Source organism: Hyperolius riggenbachi, chromosome 4 (genome assembly GCF_040937935.1).
Source record: "Hyperolius riggenbachi isolate aHypRig1 chromosome 4, aHypRig1.pri, whole genome shotgun sequence".
Classification (NCBI taxonomy): Eukaryota; Metazoa; Chordata; class Amphibia; order Anura; family Hyperoliidae; genus Hyperolius; species Hyperolius riggenbachi.
Genome location: NC_090649.1, coordinates 91,127,080 through 91,148,244, shown reverse-complemented (window position 1 = coordinate 91,148,244; position 21,165 = coordinate 91,127,080). Strand labels below are relative to the sequence as shown.

The 21,165-nt window shown below is 47.7% G+C and overlaps 1 protein-coding gene across 1 annotated transcript in view; it reads right to left on the bottom strand.

Moving 5' to 3' along the window:
* Window positions 1-21,165, bottom strand: part of NTSR2 (neurotensin receptor 2) — an 84,478-nt gene that overhangs the window by 39,479 nt on the left and 23,834 nt on the right.

Here is a 21,165-nt window from a genome sequence, read left to right as displayed (position 1 = left end):
TGTAAACTAAAACAATATACAGTATCAACATTGGTACATAATACAGAATTGGTAGACATAATTACGGTGACAATTGTAACATGATGAACAAAATTTATAGAAACTTCCAGGGCACAAAAGGGTGAGAGATCCCTGCCCTTTCAAGTTTACAATGTAAAGTAATAGGGAGAAAACAAAACAAGAGGTGGAGTAATATATACGATATGTATACTAGAAGCAGATTATCTGACCCTGCCCACCTCCAGGCTCCAACCTCTGGTGCTTAGAGATTAACACTTTGTGGCCGGCATTGCAGCTCAGCATTCTCTTTTCTCCTTCATGCTTCCTCCTTGCTCAACATTTAATAAAGCATTTTACCTTTCTTACTTCCTCCTCAGTGTATTCATAAAAACCATATGCACTTCTCTTTACTCTAACCTGCCAGTAATGAGAAACTATGTTTCACTGATCTTTTGTTTTGTCCCTTTTGTGCAGACATTGGTGGAAGTGTGGGAAGGGTTCATTTCTTGTTTACACACCGAGTAGGAACAATCAGAATAGACTGTACTGCACTGTATAGCTTCAGTGCTGGCCACAAAGAGTTTAACACTCAGCAGCACAGGGAGCAGGTGGGAGGGTTCAGGTGATTGACTCAGTGTTCATGAAAACATACTGGCTGGTGACTTCTCCCTGATTCTCACTGATTCCCTCATGTGGGTGATGATGAAATAATAGTAAAACATAATTTCACCCGGAAAAGAACTCACAATACCCAACCATCTACATACTTTCAATATATTTGTGGAAAAAAATAGATTTGTACAATGCACACGATTTTGTGCATTGTTAATTAATGCAAATTTAGTATTGTATGCATTTAAAGTGGCTTGACTTTGAAATACTTTAAATGCTCTGATAATGAACATTTTTTTTTGTTACAGAATGGGCACGTAAACTTTATTATATTTACAGTATATTGATCTTTTCTGGCCCTTATCATACACAACAACTTATTCATCTAACAGAGGGTAGGTAGTTGTTTTTTCTTTTTTCTTTTTTTGTAATATGATTGCTTTGATGATCCAAATTATTTTTATGAAAGTATTTTCTGATAAATGCTTTATATATATGATTTTCCAAGGTTCCGACTCCTAGGTTGACATCTATAAAATCGATTGACTCCTTAAGACTTCGAGCCGTTAAATAAATGCCAGAATCTCTGCCATTTAAGTCCTCAATAAAATGAAAGAGCGCATCTGCGTCATCAGAAACGCCAGGGTATCACCAACAGGCCAAATGGACCGCTTTCAGTTAAGCTTATTATTAATTGGCATTCTTTGTTGAAAAGTGACAACATGGTCCAGGCATTACGCAAAAGTACAATTTTATCAGTCAAAGTCAAATGCTGGTGAAGATAGTTAAGCCTAGTAAGTGGTGGTTGGGGGGCTAAAATTAATAAGCAAGTAAAATAAGTAGGGCTGACATCTACCTCACCTCTTGCCTACTAACCCCCCCCCCCCCCCCCCCCCATTACTTTAGACTTTAAAGAGACTAACAACATTTTGAGCCTTATTTCTTCTATCCCATAAGTTCCTATACCTGTTCTAATGTGCTCTGGCTTACTGCAGCCTTTCCCATTTGCACAGTGGCTGTGTTATCTCTGTTATATGATCTAATCTTCTCTCCTCTGTCGGGTCTGTTGGGCTCAGGCAGTCAGGCTGGAATGTGCTGTGCTGCTTGTGATTGGATAGACGCTATACACACCCTCTCCAGGCCCCCTGCACACTCTGTATGACTCACACACTGAGCCTATGACTTGCTATGTCTTTTGTTTGTAAACACTGCATAAAAATGGCAATTACAAGCCAGGATTGCAGCAGGGAGTGGCAGAAACAGCACAGAGGGGCCCAGGAGAACATAATGAATAGAATGGTATGCTTTTTATTGTAAGAATTATACAGTACAGATTCTCTTTACGGTTGCAAGGGCAGGGCTCTACCACCCTTTTGTGTCTTGGATTTTGTTATCCATTTTATTCCTCATGTTATTTTTGTCACTGTAATCACCAATTCTGTATTTTGTACCAATTCTGTTTTTTTTTTTTTTTTGTATATTGGTGTATATCATTGTCTGTATAATTAAGTACCCCACGTTTGTTTCTTAAAGCGCCACAGAATATGTTGGCGCTTAATAAATCAATAATAATATTAATATTAATAATAGTGTCTCTCTGAAATACCAAACTGAATTCTGGGAAAAAAATACATTTCCAAGAACATTACCAAACCAAAGATTTGTAAAGGTCTTGCCACATACTTTTGGGTGTCCTCCTTCTACCAAATGCCTTCTTCTCCTTCAATAATTTTTTATTGAAAGTGAAAATTTTTAGTACAAAAAATCTGTAATACCTCTCATTCAAATATAAGTTTGTGCACTTTGGAGCAGTATCACCAAATGTGCAGAAGAGTCCCTTTTTGGCCACTAAAGCAGAGGCCACCTGTAGAAACGGCTTCTTACCTTGTTCTCAGTGTTGGATTGCTAGATGTAAATGTTTTTTTTAAATGGGTTGGTACTGAGACAATTTGTTTGCAGTTTAATTATTAAAAAAGTGTTGGGAGCCTCTGTCCCCTTTACTAGTTCACTAAAAAAATCTTCCCCGTTTAAACAGATTGGCTAGTAATCTGGGAAACATATTTGTTGAGCTAGATTGAAGAAATTGTTCAGAAAGCACAAAAAGTTACTGATCTGTTAACGCTTTCGTCATAATCAGCTGAACTCTCCATTCTTCCCTTGTCAGCTTTTTAGATAGTTTTTAACCACTTGAAGACCGCAATATTAACCCAACGACCAGGCTCTTTTTTGTTAAGCTGGGCTGTTCAGGCTTTTCAGCCTCCTGCACAGCTCAGCTATGAAGCCCAGCGATTGGACTCACTTCATTTTTTTGTCCCTAAGGGGACATGCCGCCAGGTGTCTGATCGCTGTGGCCGTTTTTGTTTTTGTTCTTCTCTAAAGGCCCATACTCACGGGGGACGGCCGTCGCCGCAACCGCGTGGCACGCGCATGTTGCGGCGACAGTTCCCCCGTGTGTATGATGCGCGCGCCCCGAACCGTCGCCCGTCGGAGCTGTCGCCAGGCGATTGACATGTTCAATCGCCGGCTACAGTCGTCGCCGCAACCTCGCCGGAACTGTCGCTAGCCCCGCATGTGTATGCGGGCTAGCGACAGCTACCCACACACACCACACGGAGCTTCCGGCGGGGGGGAGGAAACTCGGCGACAGCTTCCGCCGCATCGCTAATCCCTCTGCTGCTGTGTGGATGCAGAGGGATTTGGCGACGAGCTGTCGCCGAACTGCCGCCGAACTGTCGCGCACACGCTCCCGTGTGCGGCGACAGCTACAATTGTACCCCCGTGGGTACTTAGCTTAAGCCTCTATGAGGCTGTTTCTCCCTCCCTCCCTCTCTCCCTCCCTCCTCCTTCCCCTTCCCTCCTCCTTCCCCTTCCCTCCTCCCCTCTGTGATCTATATGGAAGGGGACGGGGACCGCAGCACTGTACGGATGTAAACAAAGGGGATTTCTTTCCCCTTTCGTTTACAAACAGCCTGCTAGCCACGAGCGGCGACTAGCAGGCTAATCACAGAACTCCATTCCGTGAAGTGGCAGGGACCGATCACGCATGCGCGCGGCCGTTTCCTGGGAAACTGCAGCCCCAGGACTTGACGCCAATTGGCGTTAGGCGGTCCTGGGGCTGCAGCTGTGGCCACGCCCATTGGCGTTAGGCGGTCCCCAGGTAGTTAAGTAGCGTTTTGTAAGTGATTTCATGAGCATTTTCTGGCGCTTTTGGTAGCGATTTTAAAAAGTGTAAGCTTTTTGCCAGCGATTGCGTTGCGATTAGCGATTTTAATACTTTATTGGTCCTTTCAATGTTTAATTTTTTAATTCTTTTTTACAATTTACAGTAATTTAAATCCACATACAAACTGCTATGTGTAGCGATTCATGAGCGATTTGCAAGCGTTTCAATACTTTACATTGAAGTGCAAACTCTACCAAAATGCTGCTTGTCCTGCGATTGCGATTTTGCTAATCGCAATCGCTACTGTGGAATTTGTTACATTTATTAACATTGACAGAGCGTTTAGGGAAACCGCTAGTGATTTAAAGCGCTCCCTAAATGCTCAAAAAAAATCACTCTAGTAGGTTCCAGTCCTCAGTCAGTTTTCACTGAATCAGTTGATCTACAGTACTGGAAAAAAAACTTTTGCTGACTAGGAATGGTCAGTGAGATGCAAATAATTAAGGCTAGGGTTACACTTGTCCATGCATCAAGCCAACAGTTTTCTGCCATGGGCGTTTTTTGGATTGTTTCCTACGTTTGAGTTTTTCGTTGGTGCTTTGATTGCATTTTTCCTTCCTTTGCATTTTTTAAATCAATACTCATATTTAACCACTTGCCGACCGCACACTCATACCGTGCGGCGGCAAAGTGGTAGCTGGAGGACCAGCGACGCAGATCTGCGTCGCCAGGTGCCTCCCTAATTAATCAGGAAAGTCCGCTCGCGCGAGCGGCCGTTTCCTGTTAGATCACGGAGCGGGTCTCCGTGAATAGCCTGCGAGCCGCAATCAGCGTAAATCAGCCTAAATGTAAACGTAGGAGACATTTGTCTCCTTTGTTTACATTGTACGGCGCTGCTGCGCAGCAGCGCCGTAAGGCAGATTGGCGATCCCCGGCCAATCAGCGGCCGGTGATCGCCGCCATGTGACAGGGGACAGCCTATCACTGGCTGCACAGGACGGATAGCGTCATGTGCAGCCCGGATCACCAGGGGGGCCAGGTAGGAGAGGGGGGGGGATTTCGCCGTGGAGGGGGGCTTTGAGGGCCCCCCCCCCTCCGCAACATGCCAGCCCACCGGAGCGATCTGACCCCCCCTGCACATCATCCCCATAGGGGGGAAAAAAGGTGGGCGATCTGATCGCTCTGCATGCACCCTGATCTGTGCTGGGGGCTGCAGAGCCCACCCAGCACAGATCACAAAATATAGCGCTGGTCCTTAAGGTGGGGGTAAAGGCTGGGTCATCAAGTGGTTAACTAGTAGAAAAAAATCGGTACTTATCCGTTAGCCGGGCGCATCCTCTAGGTGGTGACAAAACTCCACCAGAGTTACATCTTTCCCTACTATCCATGTCGGCCTGGAGGGGGAATAGTAATTAGCGCCACCTGCCGGATGCGCCCGGCTAACGGATAAGTACCAAAAAATCTTTTTCAAATAAGTTTTTACCTTTATTTGTTTTTTTTTTCAATGCATTGCGTGCAGAACCCATGCGTTCTTCATACAGTATGCAAAAAGAATGAACTTGTTGAGCGTTTTTAAAACGAATCTAAAAACGCATTGAGAAATGCATATTAATAGACTAGCATTATGTGCAGTTTTGCACGAGCCTTCAAAAACACATGCAATTCAAATAAGTGGGACCCTAGCCTAGGGAATGATGGAAATGTTTATGCTATGAAAATGGACCACTTAGAAACATTTGATTGGCCCATTTTCAAGCTGCATATAGTTGCCTAAATCAGCTCCAAAATATCTGCATCTCATAGACCATCCCTAATGATGACTAAAGGTGCGTACACACATGCGACTATAGTCGTTTGTAACGATCGTTCCCCGATCTTTACCAACGACGATCGTTACAAAAAACGAACCACCGACTATTAAGGCAAACGACGAACGAGCCAAATCGCTACAAAAGTAAGTTCTGTCTCGGCGGATTTTAACCAACGACGATCGTTTGCAAAAGTAGTACATCGTTGGAAACGGTCGTTCATACTAGGCTTGACATGCGCATTTCACTATTTCTCTGTGAAACTTCTCATTTTTATGCGCAGGCGCAATAGTTGCTTTACATGATGTAACGTTCGTTCTAACGATCAGATCGTTACACACCTTTTAAAACTATCTTTACATAGGTCGTTCTTTAATCAATTAAAAGTTCGTTCGTCGTTCTCAACGAACGATCGTTGTTGCATGTGTGTACGTAGCATTAAGCTGTGTACATACTTAAAAGATTAATGAAAGATCACAGACCAATTTTACCCCCTTCCATGTAGTATGAGAGCCATAACTACACAGTCTATTCTATGGAGCTGAACTCCTCATCAGATAGAAATCTTTGCAAGATGCTGCACACACAGATGCTGTACAGACACAAAAGATCAGTATCTGCAAAAGATCTGTTCCCAGGGTCGGACTGGGACACTGGGGGCCCACCAAAGAAATTTCAACCTGGGGCCCACACATTCCATGATTGCGGTGAAAAAAGGGCGTGACCATGCACCGGGAGGTGGGCGTGGTCATGATGTATTATGGACAGGGCCAAATGTACATGATCTTAGCAGCATTGTAATTCAGAGACACTGCTGCCCAGCAAAACTTTGCATAGAGTCCCCTCCTTCAATATAAAGTAATGTCCTAATTTGCAGAGGTTGCGACCGCAGAGGTTGCAACTGCATCGGGGGCCCTTGGGCCAAAGGGGCCCCGAAGGGCCCTCCCTCAACTACAGTATTGCCTCTCTATTGGTCCTTTTCTCATAATAATCACTTCTATAGATACTTTGAATAGTGGTAATCATTAACAAGCTATTTCCCATCCCCTTCTTGCACCTCTGACACTGTAGTTGCCATTGGCAGGTTTTGGTGCGTCGTATCAATTGTTATGTATAGAGTGATTGGGGGGCCCATTGTAAAAGTGATTGAGTGATTACAGCACTGAGAAGAGAATTTTTGTGCGGCAGGCAGCAATTGGAGCTCTGTCAGACAAGGAGTGGGGGGCCCACCAGAGACCTGGAGGCGGGGCCCACCGAGGGAAAAAACTGTACTACTGTGGCCCAGTCCGACCCTGGCTCTGAGTGAGCCACGTGATCTTTCTCTGCAGCCGCCGGATCTGGATCGGAGGTAGTGCTGCAGCTTCAGGGGGCGATTGAGCTGGGTTTTCTGGCTTGTGGAGAGAGAAACCTCCTGTGGCAGGCGAAAAGGCTGTGAGGTCTCAGGATCTAATTGAAAAGACATCCTGTCGCCATGACTGGTAAGCCACACCCTCCTAAATCACATCTTTTTAACATTGAAAGAAGTAATGACTGATGGAGCAAATGGAATTTCATTCTTATTCATAGACCATTGTGTAACATCCATGGCCCTGATGGTGCATTTCATTTAAAGTATTACCCAATTACTAAAAAGTATATCATCCTTCCCCATTATTACTCTTACTAGACAATGAGATAAATTTTAAACAGCGCATGCGCCCAGCGAGCACACATGCGCCCACATACACCAACGCTCCCCCACGGCTCTGCACCTCTGCACTTGCCTCCTGACTTGGACGCAGCCCACAGACTTTTATTAAGTAGGATTATGTATCAATGTATGCCTGATAAATCTAGTCTGCATTTGCCTTCAAAATGTTGCCATGTAAAATGAAGAGAACAAGATTATGTTGCAAAAGCAATAATTTTGGTTTCCAATTTCTGTTGAAAATATTCTAAATATTACTAAATGTACTAAAGCAGGGCTGCCCAATAGGTCGATCGCGATCTACCGGTAGATCGCGACCGCCTTCTTGGTAGATCGCGGCCTCTCGGCCGCGTCTCGTAAAATTTGTTGCGGCCAGCAGCTTGTGTTTAGCTGCTGGCCAATAAGGATGCATGCGAGGAGAGAGGGGGGAGAGAGGCGGCGCGGCCGCTACGTCATGGCTGGGGGCGGCGACGGGCAGCCTGCAACGTGCGTGCTTGTAACGTACCCGGCGCCGCCCCTAGCCATGACGTAGCGGCCGCGCCGCCTCTCCCTTCGCCGCCGCTTCTCCCCTGCATCCCATTGGCCTGCCAGAGTCTCTCCTCGCCACCTCTTCTCCTCTGACTGCCTGCAGGTTAATATACCTGGCTAGCCTACACTGGGGGCCCATACACCCGGCTAACTACACTGAGGGCCCATACACCCGGCTAACTACACTGAGGGCCCATACACCCGGCTAACTACACTGAGGGCCCATACACCCGGCTAACTACACTGAGGGCCCATACACCCGGCTAACTACACTGAGGGCCCATACACCCGGCTAACTACACTGAGGGCCCATACACCCGGCTAACTACACTGAGGGCCCATACACCCGGCTAACTACACTGAGGGCCCATACACCCGGCTAACTACACTGAGGGCCCATACACCCGGCTAACTACACTGAGGGCCCATACACCCGGCTAACTACACTGAGGACCCATACACCCGGCTAACTACACTGAGGGCCCATACACCCGGCTAACTACACTGAGGGCCCATACACCCGGCTAACTACACTGAGGGCCCATACACCCGGCTAACTACACTGAGGGCCCATACACCCGGCTAACTACACTGAGGGCCCATACACCCGGCTAACTACACTGAGGGCCTATACACCCGGCTAACTACACTGAGGGCCCATACACCCGGCTAACTACACTGAGGGCCCATACACCCGGCTAACTACACTGAGGACCCATACACCCGGCTAACTACACTGAGGGCCCATACACCCGGCTAACTACACTGAGGGCCCATACACCCGGCTAACTACACTGAGGGCCCATATACCCGGCTAACTACACTTTGGGCCCATATACCTGGCTAACCTACACTGGGGGCCCATATACCTGGCTAACCTACACTGGGGGCCCATATACCTGGCTAACCTACACTGGGGGCCCATATACCTGGCTAACCTACACTGAGGGCCCATATACCTGGCTAACCTACACTGGGGGCCCATATACCTGGCTAACCTACACTGGGGGTCCATATACCTGGCTAACCTACACTGGGGGCCCATATACCTGGCTAACCTACACTGAGGGCCCATATACCTGGCTAACCTACACTGAGGGCCCATATACCTGGCTAACCTACACTGGGGGCCCATATACCTGGCTAACCTACACTGGGGGCCCATATACCTGGCTAACCTACACTGGGGGCCCATATACCTGGCTAACCTACACTGAGGGCCCATATACCTGGCTAACCTACACTGGGGGCCCATATACCTGGCTAACCTACACTGGGGGCCCATATACCTGGCTAACCTACACTGGGGGCCCATATACCTGGCTAACCTACACTGAGGGCCCATATACCTGGCTAACCTACACTGGGGGCCCATATACCTGGCTAACCTACCCTGGGGGCACGTAACCTATGCTGCAGGCACATATACCTGGCTAACCTACGCGGGGGGGGGGGGCGTGCCTAGATGTTGGTAGATCTCCTGGCCTCGGCAAATTTTAAAGTAGCTCGCGAGCTGAAAGTTTAGTTTAAAGAAATCAGATTGTGGGGTAGGAGCTGTGTTAGACTTCCCAGTTTTTGCTGCCATAGTGCTGGAAAAAGTAGTGAAAGGGGTTTGGATCAGATGCTTGCTGATAGGAATTGCTGCTATGCTTAATAGATAGTATACATATGTCGTGTGCTCAAATGGTTAATGCATTGTTAGCAGGGCCGGCCCGCTCATGAGGCGGTGTGAAACTTTTGCCTCAGGCGGCAAATTTCCAGGGGCGGCACCCGCCCGTCCGTGGGTGCGGGGAGCCGGCCGCCGAGCTGGAGGGGTAGCTGGCAGGACGGGGTTATTGGGCCAGCGGCGGGGAGGGGGGTCGGACCCTCCCCCCTCCCTCGCCTGGGTCCCCCGTCCTCCACTCCCCTCCAGCCTTAAATAGAAGCAGCCGCTATGTGTAAGAGGAACGGGCGGGGAGGACTCACCTCTTCCTCGTTCCAGCGTGCGCTCCACTGACGTCACTTCCTGCAACGCTGCAGGAAGTGACGTCAGTGGAGCGCACGCTGGGAAGAGGTGAGTGTCCTCCTCGCCCGTTCCTCTTACACATAGCGGCTGCTTCTATTTAAGGCTGGAGGGGAGCGGAGGACGGGGGACCCAGGCGAGGGAGGGGGGGGTCCGACCCCCCTCCCCGCCGCTAGGTCCAATACCCCCGTCCTGCCAGCTACCCCTCCAGCTTGGCGGGGGGGAGGGGGGCGGCAATTTTTTTTTAAAATTTGCCTCAGGCGGCAAAAAGTCTAGGGCCGGCCCTGATTGTTAGGTTTAGGAAAGGTCCTTACTTGTACCACTTGGGTCTCCCAGAGGTAATGGAGCAGAGGAATTTGCAGTATGAGGAGACCAGGGGAGTGTATGGGTGTTAGAGGACACCCATAGAAACAGTCTGTCTCTTTATAGTGAGATCGGCAGGATGAGGCCTAGGTGATCACAGAAGCCGGGGGCTTGATTAGTTGTAGTATGCTGCGGGCGGGGGGAGGCCGTCGCGGAGGACATACAATGTGACTGAAAGTGGAGCCGCCGGGTTTGCTGGGACTCTTGGAGCCTGGGGTTCTGAGTGATTGCATGAATTTGCCGGGGGAAGTCCTGGAGTCGCGTGGCGCGGGTATATTTGTCACTCGCCCGGCCTACCTTGTGCTCTGGGCAGGGTCGGACTGGGACACTGGGGGCCCACCAAAGAAATTTCAACCTGGGGCCCACACATTCCATGATTGCGGTGAAAAAAGGGCGTGACCATGCACCGGGAGGTGGGCGTGGTCATGATGTATTATGGACAGGGCCAAATGTACATGATCTTAGCAGCATTGTAATTCAGAGACACTGCTGCCCAGCAAAACTTTGCAGAGAGTCCCCTCCTTCAATATAAAGTAATGTCCTACTTTGCAGAGGTTGCGACCGCAGAGGTTGCAACTGCATCGGGGGCCCTTGGGCCAAAGGGGCCCCGAAGGGCCCTCCCTCAACTACAGTATTGCCTCTCTATTGGTCCTTTTCTCATAATAATCACTTCTATAGATACTTTGAATAGTGGTAATCATTAACAAGCTATTTCCCATCCCCTTCTTGCACCTCTGACACTGTAGTTGCCATTGGCAGGTTTTGGTGCGTCGTATCAATTGTTATGTATAGAGTGATTGGGGGGCCCATTGTAAAAGTGATTGAGTGATTACAGCACTGAGAAGAGAATTTTTGTGCGGCAGGCAGCAATTGGAGCTCTGTCAGACAAGGAGTGGGGGGCCCACCAGAGACCTGGAGGCGGGGCCCACCGAGGGAAAAAACTGTACTACTGTGGCCCAGTCCGACCCTGTCTGTTCCTGCAAAAGATCCGTTCCTGCAAAATGCATTCATAGTCTTGTTTAGCAGACATTCATCTGCAGATCAGATCCACCAGGATGGATCTTCAGATCTGCAGATGATTGTCATATAACAGTATATAGGCGATTGACTGGCTGGATTGGTCAACTCTCCCTAAACGGATTGGTCAGCTCACCCGGTCTCTCTGTTTATCAGAGCAGTATGGAAGGATAGATTGCTCTGTGTCCATAAAACACGCCTCTTTCCCCCTTCTGGCCCGCCCTTGTGTCCTATTTACCTCCTTCTCTGCCTCTCTGATCTCACACATGTGCACCTGTGCCACTTCACTACAGTCCTCAGCAGAGAGATCTAAGAGGCGGTAAGAGAATAGGGTGGGCCAGACGGGTGGAAGAGGCGTGTTTTATGGGCACAGCGCAATCTCTTTCTTCCACATTGCAACGTGATTGGTAAGCTCCCCCAGCATTTGTTGCGACTCCGAATCTCCAGCACCCGGTAATTAAACATCAGCATGGCGAGTACACACATCGCATATCCCCTGGCATCAATGACGGCGACGCCCGGCGTATAAGATGACCACTGACTCTTCAGAAGATTTTCTAGGGTTAAAAAGTCTTATCGCCAGAATATACAGTAATTCAAGTAAAAACCAGTACACCAAGTTGCCGATTTGTTTTGAATACACAATGGTCCTTAGTCGAATGCTTAATCATGCTATGATTAAAGACCATTGTGTGTCTGAAAAAGGTCGGCAACTTGGTTTACTGGTTTAAAAAAACAAATTTAAATCATTTAGTACATAAAGGTAGCCATACACTGGTCGATTTGCCATTAGATCGACCAGCTGACAGATCCCTATCTGATCGAATCTGATCAGAGAGGGATCGTATGGCTGCCTTTACTGCAAACAGATTGTGAATCAGCCTGAAACCGATCACAATCTGTGGAGCCGCCGCTGCCGCCTGCCCCCCCCCCCCCGATCATACATTACCTGACGCTGGCTCCAGGGCATCTTCTCCTCATCTTCTCCACGCTGCACCCGCTCCATCCCGGCGCTTCCTGTGTCACTCCATGACCAGGAAGTTCAAATAGAGCGCCCTCTATTTGAACTTCCTGGTCACTGCAGTGACAGGAAGCGCCGGGATAGAGCGGGTGCAGCGCGGAGAAGATGCGGAGAAGATGCCCGAGAGCCAGCGTCAGGTAATGTATACCGGATCGGATCGGCCGCCGCTAGCGACGCGCTCCCTTCCCACGGGCGATCGAGGGTAATTTCCCTCCGGGAGGAAATCGGATCGGCGGGTGCGTTTAGCGCGAACGATTGGCAGCAGCAGCAGATTCGATCCCAGGATCGAATCTGCTGTCGAAACGGCCGCGAATCGGGCCAGTGTATGGCCATTGTTCTAAATCATCTTTTATTGATTTTTTTCTCAGTGAAATACTGTATCTAATAAAAAGAAGCAATATCAGATCGTTTACAAGGAACACACTTGGACATATCACAACAAATCAGTATTTCAATGATAATAGTACGAAAACGGAAAAATGTAATTTTCCAGATTATATATTTTATAATAGACCTTTACTAGCCCAATTATTTTGCTCGTAGGAGGTTAGTAGTGAATGTGATAAATTCCTCCTTTTATGACACATGCAGTTATATAATTAGTTCTTGTTCCTTGGTGTCATTATTTACTTATATATTGCAGTCTGTGGGAGAAATCCACTGGAATGAGATAATAATGAAAACGCTGTCTTTGTATTCCGTAATCCAGTGCTTCTCATTGAATGCCACCTTATTGATTATTTCCAGGCACTAATCTCTGATAGCGAAGGACATAGTTAGTTTGGGTGAAAAAAGACATCTGTCCATCAAGTTCAACCAGAAGGACCTTTGTGATTTTCCAATATCTGGAGAGAATGCTTCACCAGTAAGGAAGTTGTGAAATCTTAACATGCCCATCATGCCTGGATTTAAGGCAAGGCTACAAAGGCCATGGCTTAAGGCACCAGGCAGCAAGGGGCGGGCAGCAGGCTGGCACACTCATGCAGTTAAGCTGCCAAACATGTGAACTGCAGCAGTTGGGCAAGTGTCTGGGACTCAGTGGATGAAGGGGAAGCTTTTTGTCTGTGACCTCAGCTGTCAATCACCATCACTACTGTCTGCTGTTCGAGTCCAACTCTGCCCTCCAAAAAGCTCCAACCTATCAGAGCAGTGGAGGAAGGGCGAGTTCATTACACCACATCATATGTAGCTTATTGATGGCTGGAGAGTCAGAGGAACCCCAAGGCACAAGTACAGAGTGTCCTCCCTGAAGAAGAATACAAACTTGTATACCGCGGTTTGTATGTGCATGGTAACCATACCATGCACATTCATGAAATACAGTTTTTTTGCGCTTTCTGCATCTTGGGGCTTCACCCTCGCCACCAACCCGCCGATGTCCAGCTCTCCGTCAAACTCCGTTAGAAAAACAAGGTCCCAAACCTAGTTCCTGGTCGTGGGAGGTTTGCCGACAGACTGCGCAGTCGCTGGCTGGTGACATGCGTCCTGTGATGATGCAGCTGGAGTGCATACGCAGAGTGCTTCCGGTAGCAGTATTACTGACTACACCTATTCCTAGCCACCTATACTGCGGGCACCTATTACTGGCTACACCTATTCCTGACCACCTATACTGAGGGTACCTATTACTGGCTACACCTATTCCTCGCTACCTATACTGCGGGCACCTATTACTGGCTACACCTATTCCTGGCCACCTATACTGCGGGCACCTATTACTGGCTACACCTATTCCTGGCCACCTATACTGCGGGCACCTATTACTGTGGCTACACCTATTCCTAGCCACCTATCCTGCGGGCACCTATTACTGGCTACACCTATTCCTGGCCACCTATACTGCGGGCACCTATTACTGTGGCTACACCTATTCCTAGCCACCTACACTGCGGGCACCTATTACTGGCTACACCTATTCCTGGCCACCTATACTGCGGGCACCTATTACTGTGGCTACACCTATTCCTGGATACCTATCCTGCGGGCACCTATTACTGGCTACACCTATTCCTGGCTACCTAAACTGCGGGCACCTATTACTGGCTACCCCCATTCCTGGATACCTATCCTGCGGGCACCTATTACTGGCTACACCTATTCCTGGCCACCTATACTGTGGGCACCTATTACTGGCTACACCTATTCCTGGCCACCTATACTGCGGGCACCTATTACTGTGGCTACACCTATTCCTGGATACCTATACTGCGGGCACCTATTCCTGTGGCTACACCTATTCCTGGATACCTATACTGCGGGCACCTATTACTGTGGCTACACCTATTCCTGGATACCTATACTGCGGGCACCTATTACTGGCTACACCTATTCCTGGCCACCTATACTGCGGGCACCTATTACTGACTACACCTATTCCTGGTCACCTATACTGCGGGTACCTATTACTGTGGCTACACCTATTCCTGGATACCTATACTGCGGGCACCTATTACTGGCTACACCTATTCCTGGCCACCTATACTGCGGATACCTATTACTGTGGCTACACCTATTCCTGGATACCTATACTGCGGGCACCTATTACTGTGGCTACACCTATTCCTGGCCACCTATACTGCGGGTACCTATTACTGGCTACACCTATTCCTGGATACCTATACTGCGGGCACCTATTACTGTGGCTACACCTATTCCTGGATACCTATACTGCGGGCACCTATTACTGTGGCTACACCTATTCCTGGATACCTATACTGCGGGCACCTATTACTGTGGCTACACCTATTCCTGGATACCTATACTGCGGGCACCTATTACTGGCTACACCTATTCCTGGATACCTATACTGTGGGCATCTATTACTGTGGCTAAACCTATTCCTGGATACCTATACTGCGGGCACCTATTACTGTGGCTACACCTATTCCTGGATACCTATACTGCGGGCACCTATTACTGGCTACACCTATTCCTTGATACCTATACTGTGGGCACCTATTACTGTGGCTACACCTATTCCTGGATACCTATACTGCGGGCACCTATTACTGGCTACACATAATACTGTAGGCACCTATTCTCGGCTACCTATACTAGCTACACCCATTCCTGGCTACCTATACTGCGGGCATTATGGCTATAATGGCGCTCAGTGAGTAATTTGGGTGCCATCAAAAGACAGAGCACAAATTACTTTAAAAACACTAGTTGCTTATGGACCTGTGTAGAGCACATAAATGAAAGAAGATAGCAGGCAAGTCCTTATCCTTATTGTTATTATTATCAGCCATTATTTCTGTGCACATGTTCATCTGATCAAAGGACACCTGTAGCGAGAGGACTGGAGGCTGTAATATTTATTTCCTTAAGCAATACCAGTGCCCAGCTATCCTGCTGATCTTCTGCCTCTAATACTTTTAACCATAGACCCTGAACAAGCATGCAGCAGATCATATGTGTCTGACATTATTGTCAGATCTGACAAGATTAGCTGCATGCTTGTTACTGGTGTGATTCAGACACTACTGCGGCCAAACAGACAAGCAGGGCTGCCAGACAATTGGTATTGTTTAAAGGGGAACTGAAGTAAGAGGTATACGGAGGCTGCCATATTTATTTCCTTTTAATCAATACCAGTTGCCTGGCAGCCCTGCTGGTCTATTTCTCTGCAGTAGTATCTGAATAACACCAGAAACAAGCATGCAGCTAGTCTTGTCAGATCTGACTTTAAAAAGTCTGAAACACCTGATCTGCTGCATGCTTGTTCAGGGGCTATGGCTGAAAGTATTAGAGGCAGAGGATCAGCAGGACAGCCAGGCAACTGGTATTGCTTAAAAGGAAATAAACATGGCAGCCTCCATATACCTCTCTCTTCAGTTCCCCTGTAAAAGCAGGGGTCTAGTCCTGGGAAAAGAGGTGAGTGGACTCACCCCAAAAATCTCTGCGCCGCGCCAAAAATGGACGTGGTCAAGTATAACGTGGGCGAGGTCATGGATGGGGCCAAATATACATGACTTTAGCAGTGGTGTAAAAGGTCTGCCGGGGAAGTTTGAGCTCTGCTGTAGTGTATCCCCCAAAATACTGTAGATGTAATCTGACAGCATTTCACCAAAAAGACACGTAATCTGGTAGAAGTTCCTCCAAACAGATAATATGGCAGTGGTTCCCCCAAAATAGACAATGTGGCAGCAGCAGTTCCCCCAACATACACATAATCTGCAAGCAGTTCCCCAAAATAAGCGAAACCTGGCAGCGGATCACCCAAAATACACGTAACACCCAAAATACATGTAATCTGGCAGCAGTGGTCGCCCAAACATGCACAATCTGGCAGCAGTTCCCCAAAATACACGTAATCTGACAGCGGTTCCCCAAAATACACTTAGTCTGTTAACAGCGGTGCTACAAAAATGCAGATAATCTGATAGCAGTTCCCCCAAAATAGGTACCCCCAGCATAGGAAGCCAGGTCTATAGGTATCCCCAGTATAAGTAGCCAGAGGTATAGTTGCCTAGTATATGTAGCCAGAGGTATATGTGCCCAGTATATGTAGCCAGGGGTATAGTAGTCCCCAGTATATGTAGCTAGAGGTATAGGTGTCCAGTATATGTAGCCAGGGGTATATGTGCCCAGTGTATGTAGTCAGGGGTGTAGTAGCAGTGCTGCTCATCAGGATTCCGGATATTCCGGACTTTTTTACGCTATCGGATTCGGATATTTGTCCACATAACCCGGATATCCGCGGATTTGCAGATATGCGGATCTGAAATACTGTAACTAAGGAGATGACGTCCTGAAGCCAGAGGGCTCCCAGCAGAAGCCCTAGCAACCAATCACAGAGGGGAACCCTGTTCAGCCCCACCTGACCTCTTTGAGCCAATCAGAGGGCTCCCAGCCTAAACCCTGGCACCCAATCACAGAAAGGAACACTGGCCATCCCCCCTGTATAATAAGGAGGCGGGCTGCCACGATGAGACATATCGTCTTAGCTTGCTGAATGCTCACTGAGAGACATGCTCCAGTGCTGGTGGCCTACCAAGGGGGCTGTACACAGTTATAAACCTAAAGCTGTTCAGTGATTAACCCCTTCACTACCATCACTACACTATAGTTAAATCGTAAATTAGCTTGATTGATGTCAGTGTGACAGTCAGAGTGTGTGTGCTCCAGTGCTGCTGGGCCTAGTAGCAAGGGCTGTACACAGTGATAAGCTGTTCAGTGATTAACGCCTTCACTATCACTACACTATTGTTAAATCATTAATTAGCTTGATGTAATTTGTGTGACAGTGTGTGCTGCAGGCAGCTGCTATGTGTCTTTGTGTGTGCTGTGCACTGTGCACAGGCCAGGCCAGCTGCTGCCTGCTGGCCAGCTATTAGCCTTAGGTATAGGTTAGTTTAGGGATTAGGGGATAGGATTACTGTGTTATTGTGTAGTTAGTACTGTAGTACTGCAGTCATTGCTAGTAGTTGTTAGATTAGTAGTACTACTGTGTTAGCGTTCTACAGAACTGCTGTGCTGTGAGCAGTGGCAGTGTGACAGTTAGTGTGCACTAGTGTCTTCTCCTCTGCTGTCTGACTGTCACTTGGCACTTGCCATGTGTCACGTGGCACTTGCCAAGTGTCCCGTGGCACTTACCACGTGTCACTTGCCAAGTTTCACGTGGTACGTGGCAACTGTCATGTGACACGTGGCAAGATCCACATGACACTTGGCAAGTTCCAATTGCAATGTGCCACGTCCGGCATGCTCCTGACACACATTACACCTGCTGCATTGCCCTGCTCCTGCTGCCTGTGCAGCTCCAACCGCCAGGCCTTCTTAATCTTAATGTACAGAACATTGTGTTCAGGATGGATGTGCAATGATAAGTTCAAAAATACACATAACAGCCAGGGAACTGTTTATCTAAGCTGAGACTTCAGTAATGAATTCATAAACAGAATACATGTTTTTCATGTGCCACTAGCAGTCAGTTTATTATAGACATACCTGTCTTGTCTTATCCAGTAATGAACAGGTGTTGTCTGTAGGTACCGTAATTTGAACTCCATGGGCTTGATTCACTAAAGCGTGCAAAGTATTAGCACACCAGTGAAAAGCCCCTTTGCACGTGCTAACTAGGGTGCTAAGTAGTTTGTATGTGCTAACTATTTAGCACCCTAGTTTGCATGTGCAATGCTTTTAGGTGTGATAACTGAGTTATCATGCTTTTGTGAATCAAGTTTGGGCAACTAGAAAAGTCTAACCCCATCCACACACACACCAACTGGTAATACCTTAAACAGCATGCCAGTGTCGGGATCTCTCCTGCTGTAGCATGTTCTGTCGGTTGCAGTGGGACTGCAAACGGGCAGTTCTGACTTATCTGCTTGCATTCAGTTGTGCATTTGCAATAAGTCTCATTGTCATTTGCAATCACTCTGCATTTCAGAGCAGCTCAAGATGCTGTCATAACTCTTCCTTTTGCTTGCTGCAGTTGAACTGCAGCCAGATATCCATGGATTTCATACATGCATGTCGTTGCATAGTATTGCATGTATTTGTTATGAGAGTCTTTCAGCTGGCAGCTTGTGATCAAGCTGGCTCAGGATTGCGTAATTACCATTCAGCTGATGCCGACATAAAAGTCTGCCTCCCATTTCAGACCCCGCCCGACATAGCGTTCAGCTCTCTTGTTTGTCGTTGGATCCATGCTGTGAAAGTTGTTATTGTAAAATTGTATAATGACTTACTCTGTATTTTCATGCCTGCTGGATGTTTGCTGACCTGCAGGGGTCAGTAAAGTCCTTCTGATCCTGATAGTTTGGATTCTGCCAGCACCACGTTGGTGACTGGTAGTATTCCTTCTTGCCTTGTTCTTGAGGACAAACTAAAGCAGCGGTTGCCATTAGTTATGCTCCTACCTGTTAGTCTTGTCTATCTAAGTGTGAATGTTTCCATTGCTGAAGCAGCGACTAGATTGGCTAAGCATTCCGTCTGTCTGTCTGTTGTCTGTCTTGTTCATTGTCATTACTTGTGCTTTAGCTAGTGAGTTATTTGAGAGCTACATTTTATATATTGCGCATCAGCACGATATATATATGTACTCTAGTCAGTCAGTATTGTATTATTGTACTATTGTATATTGTTTTGTGTTCCAACCCTTGCCTGCGTTTTGACTACGAATTTGCCTAGCCCTTCTGTATTACTGCCATCGTGTATGACCCATGCCTGTTACCGACTACGTCTGTTGTGTATTTAATCACATAGTATCTAGCCTGATAGGCGACCCGGAGCTGCAGTTGCTCTGGGCAATCTTGCTCCCTTGTTCATTACTTCTGTGTCCATCTGTGTAGCCTCTTCCATTACCCAGCTACATAGTCTGGAGCACACACACTGACTCAGAAAGTATGCCTCCCCAGCATTACAGCCAGTTATAAAAAAATGACAACCTTTTCTCTAAGATCCTGAAATATTGTTCATGTGTGCTGCTCAGCCTCTGTCTTCTTCACAATTGTTCAAGCCAACCACATTTTCGCAGAGGGAATGATGCACAAAGTCACTAGCATGAGATCAGAGCAGGATCACCCACCAGGCCAGGGGCGTAGCTGGGGGTGGGCAAGGGGGGAGATATGTCCTCGGACGCAGCACTGTGAGGGGCACTCAGCGCGACTGCCGCACCTCCACATGTGTGAGAGGCGGCTTGCTGGCCACCTGAAGTAACACGGCTTCTCTCCCTCCCTCTGCAGTGGAGTGAGGAAACATTAATAGCACCAGAAGACACACCGGCTCCGACGTTCCGACATCATCTCTCTTCTATTACCAAGGAGAGGATGCTGTGCACGCTGCAGAGGACAGATGATGGCATCACTGGAACATTGGAGCCAGTGACTCTTCTGCTGTTGCATCTGGGTATGTAGATAGGGGCTCATCTGGCTATCTAAACGGGGGAAGGAAGGCACATCTGACATCTATAGGGGGGCACACCGGCTATCTGAATGGGGGAGGGGGCACATTTGGCTATCTAAACAGGGAGGGGGGGCTCTACATCTGGCTATATAAACAGCATTTGCACATTTGGCTCCACCCATGACCATGCCCACATTCTGATGTGTGGTCACACCATTTTTTTTTGCAGGGGGGGGGGGGGGGGGGGTACAAAAACTGTCTTTGTCCCTGGGTGCTAAAAACCCTAGCTACGCCTCTGCGCTGCGGTAGGCAAGCGAGGCAGGTGCTTTGGGGCCTAGTGGGTGTCAAGGGGCCCATATGCCACCTTCTTTGACCTCTGTTTACTTCAGCCTCTTTCCACAAATTACTAAAAGGACCACAAGAGGGCCCCAAATCTACCACCTTGCTTAGGGCCCCACAAAATTGTAATCCATCCCTGCATGAGAGGTGGTATTAAGGGGCAGGAACTATTCATCGGACACACAAATTTCAGCCTTTGGCGCCCAATAACCGATAATTACATTAGCGCTTATTGCGGTGCCCAAATTATCCACACATAGAGACCCTTCTAGTGATAGTTTGATGGGTTTATAAGTATCTCCTGACTTCAGAAGCTTCCTTCCAACTCCTGTTGTATTTCCTCACAGCTGCGGGATGCCCCCTGTTTATCCCTCCCCCCTCTCCATGAAAAACAAAAGTTTGCTTTCTTAACACAGAAAGAATTTGTGATAATTCAGGTTGGAGTGAGCTTGATATGTCTCCCAGTGCAACACTGCTGAATATATGCAAATTAACCATTGTTGCCCTTAGAAGCTAAACACACCTCCAGAACCGCTGGAATGCAATGATGTGTCATCTTGTTAATTTGTACAGAGCCATCATAATCCAACATGCATACAGACTGTTTCGGATTGTTTGATCCTCATCAGTGCATGGCATGGATTAATTTGTTTTCCATAGCATCTTAGTAAGGGCGCTTTTAGGACCATTGTAGTCTCTCACACACGACAAGACAAGACAAATAACATTTATATTGCGCTTATCTCCTGGCGGACTCAAAGCGCCAGAGCTGCA